The following is a 15,249-nucleotide window of genomic DNA, read 5'->3' on the forward strand; positions in this document are numbered from 1 at the left end:
AGAAAAGTGATGAAGTTTATGAGAAAAGTTTAATGAATGGAAAAGCAGATCACATTCAGAGTACGTTTTGTAAATGGTTCTTTGGTTCAGGATCCAAAATGCTTGTTCATTTGAACACATCATCAAATGCTTCAGAGAACAGCGATAATATCAACATGAGATTGGAGATAGCCCTGGGGAGGAAGAGTAATTACAACTGAAGGCTCTGGGACAAGCAGAGAAGCACGGCATCTGTGGGTTGAGAATGGTGCAGCAGAAGGCTGGCAATCAAACTGCCTAAACTTCTGCCCCATGAAACTCGTGTATCTGCCACTGTCAACAACAAGGCAGCTAGGAAGAGCTTCAGAGCTCTCATGAAGAAGGAATCACCGTAAGGCAGGAACATCTGGAAGAAGTTTGAAGGAGTTAAAACTGAAAACACTTAGGAGTCTAAGAGACACAGCTTTGTACAGTTTAAAAATTGAAAATGTGATTACCAAAACTGACTCAAATAGAAAATAAAGAGAGAATATTATACAAATGTGGCCATGTGGTTTCAAGAGAACATTTGAGAAAAAAATTCCAAATATCCACCTGGCCTGGAAGAATTTACATGGGTCGTTGCCTGCACGCCAACTTGGCCAGGAACAAGGTCTCCTGAGCTGGTGTGAATGGAGAGCAGAGGGCGAAAAGAAAAGCATTCAGCCTTTCGTCCTGCAATGAGAACAAGCTCTCCCTCCAGCATCCAGGTGCCTGAAGCTGCGGGGACACATGAGTTGAGCTTGACTTCCGCCCCCAGGAGACTCATCCCAGACCTTCCCTGACAACACACTTGTCATTATAAATAACATGTCAGTACATTTGAACATTTAGATGAAATTCACAAATTGCCAGGAAAATGAAAGTTACCAAAACTGTCTCAAGAAGAAATGAGAAATCTGAATAGTCCCATATCTAAAGAAGAAACTGAATCCATAGTTTAAAACATTCCCACATTTCATCGTGGCCAACACCGCTGCTGGCAAATTTCACCAAACATTCAGGAGAGAAATAATACACATTGACTCTAGCTCTTCCACAGAACAGGAAAAATGGGAAAAACTTTTTGATTTATTTTATGAGAATAGCTTAACTTTGCTACAAAAATCTTACAAGGTCATTACAGGAAAGGAAATTTACAAGCCTCTTTTTTTCTGGAACTAAACTCATGTATTCCTAAAAAAAATTAACCTTCCAAATCCAGCTACATATTTGAAGCAGGCCACATCATGACCAAATTTGCTTTAAGCATTGCCATTCAGTGTGCTACTTCCTGAAAAAGGAGAAATAATAATCTGGGTAACTGCGGTTATTATCTATTATATATATCATGTATAATCTACTATAAACAGAACTGGTCATGTTCTGTTTGTTGGCCTGGGTGGTGTTAACACATGTGTACACTTTTTAATAACTTATCAGTCTTTACACATGGGTTTGTGCTCTATTCTGATTGTATGTCATATTTCAACAAATATGTTTATTAAAAAGAGAAAATGAAAGCACAACAACGAATGAAAACCATAACAGTTATCCAATTGAGAAGTGCCCAGAGGACTAACCAGAAAGTTGGGGGAAAACACACCGAAACAGACCTAACAAGTTAAAATGCAGAGTTATTTAGAGTCAATACAAACCGGAAATTTACCTTATTGAAGGTGAAATTGTAGAGATATACACATGTGCATGTGAGTATTCTATCATGTATACATACATCTATGTGATATACATAGGTACATGCATTATATATATGTATGAGTGTTTGTGGACACACACGCACATATGCTTCGCTCTATATATAGAACTTATAGGGGGAATGTTTATCTGTGTGTGTGTGTATCTATATATATACATACGGCTGCTCTGGAGACGGAGGGAGGGACAGATGTTTACTGACCACCTACAAGGTTTCTCAAACTTAATTTTTCCAACATTTGAAATGTCATTTTTTAAAACTTAATATATGTTTCAATAATACATTTGTGTTTTAATGTGTTATACCAGTATAATCCCAGCATTTTTAATTTGTTCATTAATGGCAGAATTCTCCAGCTTGTATGCATTCTCTTGATGCTGTGATGTAATAGGCTGGGCGCTGACAGCCTCCCTTTTGTATTCCACAAAACTCAAGTTTGTGGTCTCTCTCTGGCCTGCGGATTTGGACCAAGTTTCTGTACGTGCTCACTAGCTGTCCTCCAAAATTCACTCTAACCACCACTGTTGGGAGCATACACAGGGAAGAAGCCCTAGGGTGGAGGTGTGTGTATGTGAGGCACGTAGAGCACTGGGGGTGCCTAAGGGCCAGCTGGGGAGATGCATGGGTGAGGCATACCCCACAAGTCGTGGGAGACTTCTTGATGGAGTGCTCAGTGCAGTTACAGGATCCACATCCTTTAAAGCCCTCTAAGAGTACCTAGCTGCCAATGCCCCCAAACTCTTCAACCCATCCACACTCATACTTTTGTGTTCCAACAGAGGGCTGGAACTTCTCTTCTTGAAACCTGGACTTCCACAAAGGCCCTCTCCTCTGTGTGTCATGATCTAAGACAGTGTTTTCAGGGGTTTCCATGCAGCAGCTGAAAGGAGCTTGAGCTGGTTCACGGGCCACTGTAGGGTCCAGAGCTGGGACCGAGGTCTGTCTGCCTATTACCAGATGCATGGCTGGGTGAGACTCCCTCTGGGTCCCTTGGCATATGGTGCTGGATCCCACTTCACCCACAAAGGCACTTTTGTCTATGGATGGATGCCAAAGCATTGTTAGTGCAGCAGTAGAAAAACAGGAGGTATCTTATTCTACCATGATGCTGATAACACTCTCCTTTGAATTACAGAGATTCAAATTTGACTCAGTTTTTCAGGAGCCTGATATTTGCCTACAATTCTCTACAACCTCAGACTCTCCCAGACCCACTCTATGAAGGACATAGAAAGAATGTTCTCAGATCTACTTACAAGGGCCATGCAAATAAAAGCCAACAAATTGGTTCTGGTCATTCTGCTGGGAACAGAGGGCAGTGGACGTCTCATACATTCTGGTTTGGAAGCAAGACTTCTTGTTCTCTGTGGATGAATAAACAACAAGAAAAGAGAGCCTGTGGTAGGTAAATACATGCTTGATTCATCTGAAAAGTTCATTTCCTTCCCTTCAACTTGAAGGTTAGTGTAGGGCGAGAGCACGGGTAGTTTCCACTGTTCACCTTCTCCCTTAATATTCAGAACAGAGAATCAGTTTTATTTTGGGTGGCAATTCAACAAACTAAAAGATAAAATTCCTAACCCTTCTTGCAGATAAGAGTGACCAGACCAAATTCAGGCCAATGATGTGTGACAAGAAGTATGGAGTGGGGGTTTGTGGAGGCTGCACAGGTGGAACTGACATAGATGGGAGGTTCAGCATTAGACACATGTGACAGCAATCCACAGGTGTTGTAGGTATCATCTCATATACACCTGACGATGTTCCTAGAAAGCTGTTTTTAGCACCATCCCCATTGTGCAGGTTGGGAGACTGGGGAGATCTTGAGAGGCACAGTGGCTTTTCCAGGACACAGAACCGGTAGGATAAAAGAGGTGTGACTTCAGCTCTGTCTCCTCAAAGCTGGCCACTGGTTCCATGTCCAAGGAGCTGTGGGGAGGGTGGTGATGGATATTTGAGTACAGTGATGGAGATGACATGGGCAAGGAGGGAGAGCAGCCAACAGCCTAGCGGGGGCTTTGAGTGGGTCTGATTGAAGGAAGGGGCCAAGTAATAGAACCTTGAAGAAGTGACCTCACTTCCTTGGTGACAGCCCCCAACAGAACTTAGAACTCTGGTTACCAGGCACCCACACTGTAACCACAGCCTCCTGTCCAGTTCATTTGAGTGGAGACACTCGACACAGCAGGATGTTCTCGTGTTGTCCCGTGACTTTCCGAGGCTCTGGCCCCCGGAAAGCCAAGAATGAGAGCATATTAAGTCGCTTTAGACATTGGCTCAGCCCTCACCTCGAATGTCTGTGGCCTTTTGGCAGGAGGAACCATCAGGTAACAGCGTAGCCGAGGGCAGGCCACTCTAGGTCAGGACACAACTGTGATCCCAAATGGACAGCCCCACACCCCTTGACCCTCATTGTGTGTGTGTGTGTGTGTGTGTGCGTGTGTGTGTATGTGGGAGGTGGAGTTAGAGAAGGTAGTATGAGGAGGAACCACCCTGAGCAGGAGGAGGTAGCTAAATGGTGGAGATCTGGTTGTGTGTCATGTTCACACTGAAGATCTTGGCTGCAGGAGAGGATGGTGATTGCTGGGGACCAAGCTCTTCTACCCACATGTGAATCCCAGGCCATCGAGGTGTTCACATTCCTTCCCTGATGGAGACTATGCAGATGCCCCTCTGTGCCTGAACTGTGGTGGGGTTTCCCTCTGTGGCAAAGTCCAGGCAGGCCCCTGATGCCTCCTGGCCTGACTTCTGGGCACTGTCACTGCAGAGCTGCACCCAAGTGATAGTTGAGGAGCTGGTAGATGGTTTCCAGTTCGCCATCTCCCTGGAGAGGACACAGGTGCACCAGTCCATCAATGAAGAGGGCTGGTCTGATGTGAGTGTGGGTGCAGAGGGGTCTTCATACCCAGGACTCTGAGATGACCAAGGCACTACTAGAATGCAGACTCAAATCTGAGTCTCCCCTGGAACCCCCCGGGGTTTTCTCATTAGAGTGCTCCACAGTCCCACTCCCAAAGGAATCTGGACCTCCACTCCTTCCCACCAGCTACACAGGAGGGTAGAAAGTCACCTCAATTCTCCCGCTGGTTCACCATGATGTCATTGAGTGTATGTCCCTCCTCCTCTCCCTCAGTGTGAGGATGAGTCCACCGTGAATTTAAATGAGGCCTGCAGGATGCGGGCCCTCCAGACAGGCATGATGGAGAAGCTGACAGAGTCCATCGCACCAGCTTTCCTGAGTAGGAACATCTCTAGCTTCACCACCTTCGTGGTCAACTACTCGGCCTTAGACACATCCCACCAAGTCAAGGACCAGCTGTTTACTAGGTGAGTGGCCACTCCCTCCTCAGCACAGTGGTGACTCTGCCCCCTGCCAGCTGTGTGTCCTGGGAGTGTCACCAAATCTCTCTGAGCCTCAGTTTGCTCCTCTGAAAAGTAGGGTGGGAAAGGATAAATTTCATGGGGATCTTGTAGGAACTCATGGGATCAGCCATGGCGGGTGCTTACCTGATGCCTGGCTCTGCAGAGAGGGCTGTGGACGTGCTGTGGTTGTTCATGGTGTTTATTTCTCTCTTCCCCATGAAAAGTAGTCTGCCTCACCCATCTCTGAGATGCGGCCTTTCTGAGTTTGGAAAAGCACATGGAAAGCACCCTGTCAAGGAGTTGGAGATTCCATCCAGCTGGTCCTGGTCCTTTTCCTTGGGGTAGCCAATCAAGGATCTCTGGGGCAGCAGAGAGGCCCTAGGCCCACTCAGGTGTCTGGGATGGTTCTGGGTGGACTACATTCATTCAACCATGTAGATTAAGCACCTACTGCATGCAGGACATTTGGAGACAGTAAACTCAGTGAATGAAGGAGACACAATGCGTGGCCTCAATTTCCGTCTGAGAGTCAGACATTGACATTAGACATCATTCGCAGGTCTTGTCATCCACCGTCCATCCCAAGGGATGCCCTCATAGCTTCCTTTACATCTGGAGGCATCTCCCCTTATTCCAGCCAGGAGGGCAGAGCGCAGGACCACCTAAAAAAGTGAGTGGTCTTTGGGTGCAGAAGGACGGCCTCCTGTCTCTAAAGAACAAGCTGTGGGGGGAGAGATGGAGGCTGTGGCTGAGGGGAGCCTGTCAGAAGCCGCATCTCACGCATCTTTTGATTCCCATGGGAAGGCAGAGGCCCGGTGGCTTCCACTCCAGGAGGACAGGAGTCAAAGAGCTATGGATGGGTGCCAGGACCCCTGGGAACCAGAGGGGTGGCTGGGCTGAGTTCTCCCCTAGAAACCCATTCCCACCACAGACCCATTTGAATCTGCCTCCCCTTCTCCACATCTACCTCTTCTGACCACCGCCTCCAGGCCCAGAACAGGAGGTGTGTGAGCAACCTGCTCACAAATCTGTCTCAGTGCTCAATCCAGTTGCACAAGTGCATGGAGGGCCGGGGTGGGCTGTGTCCCAGACCTTCAGGAGAAGAGTGTCAGTGGGAAGAGAGTCACAACAGACTCTGTGTCAACCTGCTGGATAAGCAGGCCTGCCACTGCCAGGACAGCCTCACAGGGGTCAGGGCTGCCATGTGGCTCTCACCTGGATGGAGAGGGGCAGGCATAGGGCCCAGTCCCAAGCCAGGGTGCCTTGGGTGAGAAGCGTGGAGGGAAAGCCCAGGCCTCTGACTCTGTTGCCCAATTGCCTCCCCCAGTGCCATCTCTTCTCTGGTGGGAACCTGCCTGGACCCAGGGCAGGATTTCTGGGAGCTCCTGCACTATCCCTGCTCCAGCATGAAGCTGGCCTCTCTGCATCTCAGCTTGCCTGGCTCGGGGCTTCAGGGCCACGCCTACCTTCTCCAGGTCCAGCTGGAGCATCCACGGCCTTTTGAGGCAGAGCTGGAAGGTGAGGCGACTGCAGTCTGGGAAGACAAGTTGCAGAGTGTTCAGAGGCTTGGTTCCCTTCAAGGCAGTGGGGTCTTTCCTGGCTTTGACAGGCACAGGGGAAGTCAGCTACTTGAGTGACACTGTTTCTTTCTCCTGCTTCAGTACCATCTCCAGAGCTCCCTCCAGCTCCAGAGCCAGAGCAAGGGCCAGCTCCATGGCTACATCCAGCTCCAGCTCTAGTTCCACCACCTGTGCTAGAGCTGGAGCCAGAGCCACCACCAACCTCAGCTCCAGCCCCAGTGCCAGCTCCTGAGCTGGAGCCAGCTGGACCATTGGCTCCAGGGAGAATCCTCCCTCCACCTGGAGAGATAACAGAAGAGCCAGATCCAGCCCCAGAGCCCACCTGCCCCTGGGATGTGACCTCCAAGAACCTGCTGAGGGAGGAGAAGCCTGACTTCTTGGAGTTCCCTCCCCGGCTGGTGGCAGAGCAGTTGACACTGATGGATGTGGTGAGCAGCGGGGCTCTCAGGGCAGGTGGGGCCGGCCTTCCCTGTGCCATCAGCTGCCCCAGACCTGCCATTTCCTGATCCAGAATCCCATGATCTCGCTCCAACCTCTTGCTTCCCCACTTACCCTCATGTGACCTGAGCAGCCTTCTTAACTCCCAAGCCTTTGCTGTCCTCATGTGGACAGTAGGGATGGACTTTGAGAGCAGCTGCCATGCAGAGTGGCTGTGCAGGTGGATGAGGTGGAGCAGAGAGGAAGTTGGGCAGAGTCTGCGTTTTGGTGGGGGAGGGGAGCACACTGAAGTGCTGTCTCGTCCTTGGGTAGTTCACTCATTTGCCCAGGAGGCCTCAACAGCCTCAGCACTAATTAGGCACTTCATGTGTACATGACTACAAGGCAGACAAACAAAGCCCGTGGTTGTTGCTGCCTTGGGGGAATGTGCATCTGAAAGAGAGTCAGACCCCAGGATGGTCAGAATGGGTGGAAGATGCCCCTAGAGATGGTCAAGCAGGAGCCGAGTTCTGGTGCTTGGAGGAAGTGAGACTGGGCGGCGAGCAAATGCCACTTCCCTGCGCCACAGTATAGGTTCCGGGGTCGTCCTGTGCTGGGTGCCCTCAGGGGACACAGGCAACACCCAGGGACTCCCACAAGCCTCAGGCCGCATTCTCAGCTTCCTGTGCTCCAGCTCTCACCACTGGCCCGGCCTGGGACTGGGGGCTGCGGATGCTGAGCTGGGCTGTGGCAGGGCTGGGTGACACTCCCTGTCCTCCCCAGGAGCTGTTCAAGACAGTGATGCCCCACGACTTCCTGGACTCCATCTGGTCCCAGTGTGACAACAGGGGCAATGAGCACCTGGCACCCAGCATCCATGCCACCATAACCCACTTTAACAGAGTGGTCGAATGTATAGTCACCACCTGCATTGGGGACCTGAGCATGACGGCCCAGGACAGGGCCAGGGTGGTGGGGCTCTGGATCCAGGTGGCCAAGGTAAGATGTGGGAGGCCCTGGGAGCCCCTCTCTGGAGTCAGGGGAACTGCCCCTTCTCCTTTATCAGCTCTCACGTTTGAAGTCCGTGGTCTGAGCCTTTGCACAATCCTTAGGCCCCTCCTGCCAGGCCTCGATGACCTGACTCCTGGTCCCAGTGGTGGGAAGCTCACCCCTTCCTGAGCTCCTTTCTTGGCTTGAGCTGAAATCATCCTCCCTGGAAGTATTCCTCATCAGGTTCCAGCTGTGCCTTTCCCGGGTCCCTGAGCTGCTGTCTCATCCACGATAGGAGATGTCAATGAGGCGACAGAAGCCACAGGAAGCAGGGCTCCAGCTCCCCCTCACAGCTCATTCTCTTCCCTTCCCCAGGAATGCCAAGGCCTGAGGAACCTTTCCTCTCTCCATGCGATCCTCTGGGCTCTGGAGGGCCCCTCCATTCAACGTTTAAAAGAGACGTGGAGACAGGTGTCCAGGTGAGTAGGCCTCTCTCCATGCGAGCACCACCTGGGTGGACCAGACACCCCCCACAGGGCTGGCATTGCCCTTCAGTCAGCTGGGAGCTCCTGGGAGACAGCAAACCCTGGGGATAGGGTCTGACCTGGTTGGCAGGCTTCAAGTCTTTCTGAAAACTTAGGACAGTGGTTCTGCTTCAGGAATCAGTTTCCCTAAGTGACAGATCATGGCTTGAACCAAATTGAAGATTTTCAAGTGTTTGCAGCAACAGAACTCTCTGTCCACATGAAATTAAGACTATTTAAAACACATCTGCTGAGAAAATAAGAGAATGGAGGCCCAAGGTGACAATAGGAGAGCCCCCTCCCCATTCCCAGACACCTTAGGGCTCAGAGGACACAGTGAAAATGCTTATCCAGGCTGTCTGGATCTTCTGGGTTTTCAAACAAATGGGATTTACCCTCAAACCACTCCACAGTGTTTCTTTTTTCCCTCCTCAGGAAGAACTGTCAAATACTTAAAAACATCCTCCAAACATGCCACCGGGAGAGCAGGAAGCTTCTCAAGGAGGTGAGTGGAGGCTGGAGAACTGGAAGGATGGGAGGTGAGGTGGGGAGGGACCAGGCAGGATGTGCTTTGGTAAGTTTTTCACTTAAGGTTCCCCGAGAAATAACGGTCTGTCTTGTCCAGCTGGACGGGAAGCGGGGGGTGTGAGCTGCAGGGGCAGGTGGGGACTGTTTGGGGCAGGAGGCCTTGGTCACGGGATACAGTGGTGTCGCCTGGACTGTTCCAAGAGATGAGGAGCTGGCAGAATGAGCAGGTGTCTGGCTTCCATGGGAACCCATCAGCTGGCCCTCATCATCCTCCAGGCTGGTGGGTGGATGGAGTGGGTGGGGGTTCCTTTCTTCCTAAAGCAGCCCAGTCTGTCCTCAGGAAGCCAGGCCCCTGCTGCTCCTTCTGTCTTCACTGCAGCTCGCAGGGGAGGGCATTCTGCCTGTCCCAGGGATGGGCACTATGAGGTCACACAGGTCTTGTGGACACAGGGGCTGCACAGCCTTGGGCCAAATGGTGGATCTGGGACAGAACTGTGTGCTCTCTGGGACTGTGCACTCTAGCCCGATTTTGGTCACTGCTGACAAACCAGTGAGTCTCCCCCGGTGCCTTGTCGACAAGGATACGCCCCAGATGGCAATGAGAATTATCGAGGAACCTACAGATTCTTAATGGGCCTTCCTGACAGATTCTTAATGGCCTCCATCGAGGCCCTGGCAGGAGGTGCCTAAGGATTGTGCAAAGGCTCAGACCACAGACTTCAAACATGAGAGCTGAGAAAGGAGAAGGGACATTAGAAGTTTCCAAGCGAAAAAGGATGCAAATGTCACCGTTACACAGTGCCGTGGTCACCCCCTACACTGTCACTCAGATGTGGCACACGGAGGTCCCCTTCCTGAGTGAGTGAAGGAGGAGTTCTGTGCAGGGACTATCCTGAGGGGATCCTAGGGAGCTGAGGACTTTGGCATGGCCTCAGGTCCAGCCTGGTGTCAGAGAATCCCAGGGGGCTGGAAAACACAGAAGCCACTTGCATGGGACCCCGAGACACCTTGTGCCTCTCCATCCATGGCTCATGTTGACTGAGGGCCTCAACACACCCCGAGAGTCCAGAGGACAGGACATTGGTCTGAGGTGTGTCTGGAGGAGGAGTGAAGGCCGGGGGCCAGGGCCTCTGGCTGGGAGGGGGAGCGGTCTCCTCTGTGGGCCCCTGAGCAAGTCACTGCCCCTCTGTGGGCCTCGGTCTCCTCATCTGGGAAATGGAGGGAGATGATCTGTGGTGCAGGCCTCACAGAGGTGATGAGGTACAAGGGGGAGAGGAATGTGCAGCAGCTTTGTGCTCCTCCTCCTCGAGGGGGGAGGGGACAGCACTGGTGACAGTCAGATGACACTGAGTCCTCAGGGGACCCTGGGAGGCATGGGGAGTCCTCCTCACACTTTCCTGATGAGGAGAGAGGCTTAGGGGCCTGGACAGGCCTGAGGGCACAGAGGAGGGAGTGTTGGAGCTGGGAGGGATCTAGAATCAGGGCACCCTGGAATGGGAGCAGCCATAGACACCAGATATCCAGGGTCCAGGATCAGGGGCCTGGGAGACACGGGGAATATAGCATGGCCTCCCTGAGCCTGTCCTTGACCCTGCAGGAGGTGATATCTGTGAGGGCCACCCTGCAGATGGACCCCCAGGGAGCCCAGGAGAGACAGCAGCAGCAGGTGAGTTGGCCTGAGGGGGAGGATCCAGGTGCCAGACGAAGGGTCACTCACCTCACGGCTGGAGGCCTCCCTAAGAGAGGGGTCCCTCCTCCTCCAGCCCAGCTCCAGGAGCCAAAGAGCCTGAAAGGCCTGCCCTGGAAGTGACCAGGAGGAGGCCTGGGAGGGCTGGGCCCAGGATGGGTTAGGGAGGGGAGGGGCAGGGACCACATACCCTGGGATTTGCCAAAAGCCGCCCCTGGGAGGTGACTGGGGAAGTTGGGTGGTCCTGGAGGGGGTAACTGGGGGGAGGCCGCTGAGGGTCCTAGGCTGTTCTCTGTGGGAGTCTGTGGTGGGCAGGAGGCTGGGGTGAAGGGATTTGGGGGAGGGTCCATGGGGGCACCTGAGAGGTGGGACTCATCTCACCACTCCCACCCTGATTTCACAGGGTGTCGTCCCCTTCCTGGGCATGTTCCTCTATCACCTCAAGCTGCTGGACATTGGGATGGCAGATGATCTGGAAGTGAGTGAGCCTGGAGGTGGGGCCAGGGAGCAGGATCCTGAGGTTTGGGAGGCGAGAGCCCTGCACTGGGACCTGAGTTCTCAGTACATGGCAAACCTCCTCTCATGAGAGCCCCATAGCCACCCCTGGGAGTTGGGGAGTCAGTCCCATCTTAGCAATGCGTGAATAGATGCTCCGCATAAGCCCCCCACCAGTCTACCTGGGCTGGTGAAGCTCATAGCTGCCTGCCTGCAGAGCTGCAGGAGGCTGTGTCTGAGATGGATTCAGCCTCCCCCTCAGGCCCTGCCCCTGGGGGAGTGCCATCAGCCCCTGCAAGTGAGGAAGCACTTCTGTGTTCCAGCTGTCCCTTCCTCCCTGAGGCCTCAGTCTCCCCGTCTGTCATCAGAGAGGGTGTGCTACAAAAAGTCTCTGGCCTCAGCTCCCCTGTCCCTCCTGCTCTGGAGCCCAGAGCCTGGCCCAGTGTCAAGTTCTCTTTGTGGAAGGTCTGCCCTCTGCTGGGCCCTGACATTCCTGCAGCCTGAGAAGGGGTGGGATGGGGCTTGGTTATGGACTTAGGGGGCTGTTTCTGATGGACATTGGCTGTCTCCCTTCCAGGGAAATTGGGTCAACTTTCAGAAATGGTGTGAGGTGAGCAGCTATGGGAAGGGTGGGGATGTGGAAATCAGAGACCTCGCCTGGCAAGACCTCTCCTGGCAAGACTTTCTCTGGCCTCATCCCTTGGGTCTTACATTTATTGGGAGAGTCAGATCCACAAAGCTGGGAATCCCATCACGTTGGCGGGTGCGGGAGGGGCTGGCATCAAGGACACCTTCCTGGATGAGGAACTAATTCAAGCCAACTGTGAGGACAGGCAAGTCCTGAATGGAGCGGGAAGGAAGGAGGGTTCCCGAGTGAGCACAGACCCCAGACCAGATCCTCACTCCGCACAAGTCCCTGGCAGCGTTCCCCACCCAAGCCCTGTCTGCATCCTGTCCTTCCTCCCAGAAATTCAAAGTCATCCGGAGGATCCAGCTGCTCCAGCAGGCTGCAAATGCATATAACCTGGAGCTCGACGAGCGATTTGGTGCCTGGTTCCAGGCCATGGAGCCCATCAGTGTCCATGAGAGGTGAGGGGACAGGAGTTGGGTGAGGGCAGGGCAGACTCTCTCTGATGGCCAGCTCCAGAGCCTGTGGCCTGGCTCGCTGATCAGCCACAGAACTCGTAGCGTGGTGACCCATGGGGCACCAGCACTCAGCTGCTGGCAGGCTCTGGGAGGGGCACCTGAGGTGTGGCTCCTGGTAGCTCACAGGTCCACTCTGTCCTGTAGCTACTGGGTCTCCTGCCAGCTGGAGCCCGCACACCAGAAGGCGAGCAAAATGCGGCTCTTCATGAGAAGGAAGAACCGGACATCAGGGCCAAGTGAGTGTTGGGACCAGGAGCGACTGAATCCAGGGGCACAGTACAGCTTCGGGCTAAGCATGGGACTGGATCCCAGCTCCAATACTGACCAGGCCTGGGACAGGCCGCTCCCCTCTCCTCTCTGGGATTCAGTTGCATCCTCTGAAATGGGTGATGCTAAATGATGCCTCCTGCATCAGGGACAAACGGGGTGCTGTTGATGGACTGAGCACTCGGTACAAGGCTTGGATCAGAGTGTTGTGGGGCAGGGAGTTGTGCCATGAATCTCAGGAAGGATCCCCAAAATAGTCTGTTTCTTCTCTTCAGCCACCATGCCCTTGGTGATGAGCCGTCACACTCTGGAGACCACAAGTGCAGCTCCTCCTGACCAGCAGGGACACTGGGACCCTCGGGGTGCACCGGGCCAGCTCTTCCCACCCTGAGTGAACGAGGACATCCTAAGACTTTCCTTGGTATCCCCTAAAGCCCCAGAGGGAGGGCACCACCCCCTCCAACTCCCTGACATCTCCACGCCAGCCACTGTTAACCCATTGGGGAGGAGTGATATTATTTCTTTAATAGTAAATGGTAGATTTGACTCTTACGTTATATCCTGTTTCTGTCACAACCTGGGTGTTGTGGTGTGGTTATTTCACTTCTTCTGCTCATGTAAATGAGACACAGAATCTCACTTTCCTCCTTGAATTAAGAACTTGTGTATGGTCACAGCTTATTGTATGTGGGAGAAGGGAGGAGGGCCAGCCTCCTCCATGGCTACTGAATGAAACCCTCAAGTCCCCCTTCCTCAGAGGACAGGTGCATTTCAGTGTGGTTCACCTGGGCCAGGAGCAGAGACAGCCCCTCAGATCTCCTTGGATGTAGAGGTTGGAGGGACTTTCCCAGGCAGAGCAATAACCACTGAAATGTGGGTGTCTTTCAAATAGCACTTACCAGGACCATGTCCTTCCCCAGGACAGTGGCTGTCTTTCTACAGCTTTCCAGCTAGAAGGAATGTTTTTTGCTTCTCTTCTTGAGGGTCTTTGATCAGATATTGGAACTTGCCATTTTCTAATCAGTGTCTGGATTTGCATCAACACTAAATGAGGAAAAAATGTAAAAAGATAAAAGTTTGCATGTGGAACGGACAAGGACAGAGGAAGACCGTGTGCAGATGGACTAAGGGCCGACAGGACATCCCCATCAGGCCGCCTCTAGGGCTCCCTGTTCACCCTTCGCCTAGACTGGAATCCTCCTAGGATCCTGGCCCATGCCCTTGGAAGTCCTTTTCCCGCTTGTTTCATGTCTAGAGGGAAAGACTCATGATGCAGCTTTTAAACCTACAACAGGACTTTGTTCTATAAACGTCACTGTTCCCTGTGAAATAGGATTTCCAGCATCCCTGCACTTCACTGTAGGATTCTTTTAGGGTAGAAATTCCCTAGAAGGCCCCCAGCCTCTCTGTCATATACATCGTGGCCATTCCTCCCCAGTTGGGCCTGATGGGTCAGGGGTGAGCTCTGGTTTGCCAGGACAATAGACCTTAATCCTGTCCACGGAATGACCCACACCAGCCCTTGCTGCCCTGGGTGACATCTGGGCCCATGAGGTTCTCAGGTCCATGGTCTCAGCCAATCACTAGTTTACACACTCAGTCGTGTTGTTACTGACTTGTCCCAAAGGGGCAGCTTCGCCTGAGCGCATAGAGCACGTAGCCCCTGGGACGGCTGTGTTCTTTTCCCCAGTCTGTGCTGTGGTTATATGGATTTGTGTTACAGGGATGTGCAACTTTCCTGTTGGGAGTTTTGAAAGATGAGGCAGGAGAGGGGCAGGTATAGAAGTGGGTCCAGCAGGGGAATGCCACCAATCTTAGACACCACAGACACAACAGACACAACCTTACCAATTAAAATACTGAAATGCTCCCCACGTGGGTGGTGAACAGACACTGCTCAGAGCTCATGCCGAGAACCCACCCGACGACCTGCACCTAAAGGGTTAGCACCCGGCATTTTCAACATCACAACATCATGCCCTGGAAACACCCTGTATGACAAGGGCCATTGTCTTGAATTCCTTGATACTTCTTCCCCCTCCTTTCTGAAGGCTGCAAGTGTCACCCAGGGAGGCCTTTTCAGTTCAGCCAGATGCAGAGTAGAAATCCTGGTTCCCACAGCCCAGGTCCTTCCTTTCAGGGCACTCCCATCCAGGAAAGAAAGAATTCACACATCGGTGTAGACACACAAACACACACACTCATATCCCACCCAAATCCCAAGATGCATGAACCAACAAGAGATTAAAAGTGACTTCAGAAACAGATCAACCAATTGCAAAAGAAGGGTTTCATTAAGATCCTGACTCAAATAAAATGTAAAACCAGGAAATAACCTTGAGAAAACTGGGAGACTTTGGATACTGACTAGATAGTTGATTATCCGAATGACATTTTTATTTTTGTGTGTGATCATGTTATTTTGTTTGTGTTCCAAAATTCCCTCATCTGTACCAGAAATGGAAATATTTACAGCTGAAATGATGCGCTCTCAGCCATCTCAGCTGGTTAATTCTTGGGGTCTTGGTGTGAGGATAA

This window comes from Diceros bicornis, unplaced genomic scaffold, assembly GCF_020826845.1.
Source record: "Diceros bicornis minor isolate mBicDic1 unplaced genomic scaffold, mDicBic1.mat.cur scaffold_61_ctg1, whole genome shotgun sequence".
In the NCBI taxonomy this organism is placed as follows: Eukaryota; Metazoa; Chordata; class Mammalia; order Perissodactyla; family Rhinocerotidae; genus Diceros; species Diceros bicornis.